Raw genomic sequence first — 3,160 nt, 5'->3', positions numbered from 1 at the left:
CCTGCCATGGTGAAGAAGCAGCAGTCCAAGAAGGTGGTGAATCCTCTGTTCGAGAAAAGGCCTAAGAACTTTGGCATTGGACAGGACATCTGGCCCAAAAGAGACCTCACTCGCTTCATCAAATGGCCCTACTACATCTGACCCTACTACAAAGAGCTATCCTCTATAAGCGGCTGAAAGTGCCCCCTGCGATCAACCAATTCACTCAGGCCCTGGACTGTCAAACAGCTACCCAGCTGCTCAAGCTGCACACAAGTCCCAGCCAGAGATAAAGCAGGAGAAGAAGCAGAGGCTTCTGGCCCAAGCTGAAAAGAAGGCTTCTGGCAAAGGGGAAGTCCCCACCAAGAGACCCTCTGCCCTATGAGCAGGGGTCAACACCATCACCACCTTGAGGGAGAACAGGAAGGCTCAGCTGGTGGTGATCACCCAGGACATAGAGTCCATCGAGCTGATAGTCTGCCCTGTGTCGCAAGATAAGGGTCCCCTACTGTATCATCAAGGGGAAGGCCAGTCTGGGGCAGCTGGTCCACAGGAAGATGTGCACTTCATACAGGCCAATTTGGAAGACAAAAGTGCTCTGGCTAAACTGGTGGAAGCCATCAAGACCAATTACAATGATAGATATGATGTGATTCAGCATCACTGGGGAGGCAACATCCTGGGTCCAAAATCTGTGGCTCACATTGCCAAGCTGGAAAAGGCAAAGGCCAAAGAACTCACCACCAAAGTGAATGAAAAGCACACTTCCGAGTTTTCTGTACATAAATATAATTTTAAAATTGCCCTTAAAGAAAAAAATATCTATTGTTCAACAGTCTGAGTGTCAATAAAGGGGTGCCCAGTGGGGCCACAGCCCTGGCCACCCCTAAACTGGGGAGGAGCCTCGAGAAGAAGTGGCTCTTGCAGTCAGATGAGGATGTCATCAGTCTCACAGGACAGCACATCAATGGCCTAAGGCTCAACCAGACTGTTGATCTCCTCATGCAAGAGTCAGGGTATTGTTTAGAACACCCCTCTGCTACCAAATTCTGAAATCGTCATGGAAGGAGACTGAGATAAGACAGAAAATGACCTGAATGAGCTAAAGCCTTTAGTGCATTCTTCTCATGTTATTGTGAAGGTGAAGTTTTGGAGGCCCAGCAGAAGTACCTGGAATATCTGGAGGACAGAAAGGTCCAGGAGGCTCTTCAAGTTCTACACTGCGAATTGATGCCCCTAAAATACAATACAGAGTGTATTCATGTTCTCAGTGGGTATCCGATGTGTAGCCATGCTGAAGACGTATGAGCAAAGGCTGAAGGGAAGGGACAGGAACAGTTTCTGTCTGATCCAAACTACTGGACAAACTTCAGACATATTTACCACCATCAGTGATGCTTCCCCCACAGTGTTTACAGACTCCTGAAGCAGGCGGTGGAACTACAAAGGGATTGGTGCCTATACTACAATACCAGACTTGACAATAATCTAGAGTCTGTGTCTCTACTTATAGATCATGTTTGTAATAGGAGGAAGTTGCCCTGTTATACTCAACAGATACTTACAGAGCATTGTAATGAAGTGTGGCTCTAATGATGGCACTAAACTAGCAACAGGATCAAAAGATACAACAGTTATCATGTGGCAAGTTGACCTAGACACACACCTGCTAAAACTGCTTAAAACATTAGAAGGACATGCATATGGTGTTTCTTATACTGCATGGTGTCCAGATGACAGCTACCTTGTTGCTTGTGGCCCAGATGACTGCTCTGAGCTTTAGCTTTGGAATGTACAAAAGGGAGAATTAAGAACAAACATGAGTCAGTCTCATGAAGACAGTTTGACCAGTGTGGCATGGAATCCAGATGGGAAATGCTTTGTGAATGGAGGTCAATGTGGGCAGTTCTATCAGTGTGACCTGGATGGAAATCTCCTGGACTCCTGGGAGGAAGTGAGAGTGCAGTGCCTACGGTGCTTCAGTGACTTGGAACTCAGCAGGTTACAAACGTATGTAAACTGGGATTTAACCTCATCGTCCTTTCTCCTAATTGCCCCCTGATACCTGAAATAGGGACACACAATTGAAAGGAAAAAAATTTTTGAAGAATAGCTATTGTTATACTCCACAGAGGTTTCCAAAAGAAGCCGTGATCAAAGGAGACCATCACCACTTGCCTCTGAGCAACAAGTGACTGTGAGCAAGTACCAATGAGTCAGCAAGCAGGACCCTCAGCTGGAAGCGCCCACAGGGAGAATTGTCTCTGGAAACAGCAATTTCAGGATAAGCAGGAAAACCTAGTCCTGAGCAGTTCTGCAGCCCTCCCTACATATCAATGCAGTGACATTCTTGTGATATCCAAAAGAAAAATATAGATACCTCATCTTCTAATATGTATATCAAAAATATTCTGATTAATTCACTGAATGGGAAAAGGACATTGCCTTTCTTTCTTTCTTTCTCTCTTTGAGACATGGTCTTGTCGTGTAGTCCTTACTACCCTGGAACTCACTATGTAAACCATGCTGACCTTGAACTTGCAGGGATTCTTCTGCCTCTGCCTCCTGAGTGCTTGGATTACAGGCATGTTAGACACCTGGCTAACAATTTTACATTGAATAACTTCACTGAGATTCAAGACTGGAAAACTTTATTTGGGCCCTACTGTCTCTTGGGGCTATTAACTCCCATCTTTGACTCTCTAAGTCCCTGTATATGACACTAAAAAAGAGCATTACAGATAACAAGATATGATCAATGGACCATTGCTCTTCTAAATGCTCCAAACTTCACCTGTAAACTATTATACTTAGCTGTAAATTTAATTTTTTACTTTTTATTTTTTATTCTTTGACAGTTCTATATGTGCATATAATGAATTTTTGTTCTTTTCACTCCGTTACCCTGTCCCATCCCCCTCCTTAAAAATTAAATTATTTTTGTTTTACAATATATTTTATTGAACTTTTGTGTATTTGATACATCTTAATCATATTTAAATCACCTGCCCCATCGCTCTCCCCACTGGATTTCATACATTCTGTCATATACGGTAAGGCCTATCAAGTCGAGTTTTTGTCCTCAGATGTCCCTCAGTGTGGGTCCATCCACTGGAGCCTGGTTAGCCTATCTAGCATCACTCCCTTAAAGAATACCAACTCTCCCTCATCCAACAGTGCT

The 3,160-nt window shown here is 44.1% G+C and overlaps 2 pseudogenes; both read left to right on the top strand.

Annotated features, from left to right (window-relative positions):
* LOC103731535 lies at nucleotides 1-830 on the top strand (annotated as a pseudogene).
* Nucleotides 831-966: 136 nt separating this feature from the next.
* Nucleotides 967-2,041, top strand: LOC115069771 (annotated as a pseudogene).
* Nucleotides 2,042-3,160: the final 1,119 nt, after the last annotated feature.

The sequence above is a fragment of the Nannospalax galili genome, unplaced genomic scaffold (genome assembly GCF_000622305.1).
Source record: "Nannospalax galili isolate Female #2095 unplaced genomic scaffold, S.galili_v1.0 scaffold253, whole genome shotgun sequence".
NCBI lineage: Eukaryota > Metazoa > Chordata > Mammalia > Rodentia > Spalacidae > Nannospalax > Nannospalax galili.
Note: the sequence above shows the minus strand (reverse complement) of the source record. Positions and strands in the feature narration are given on the sequence as shown.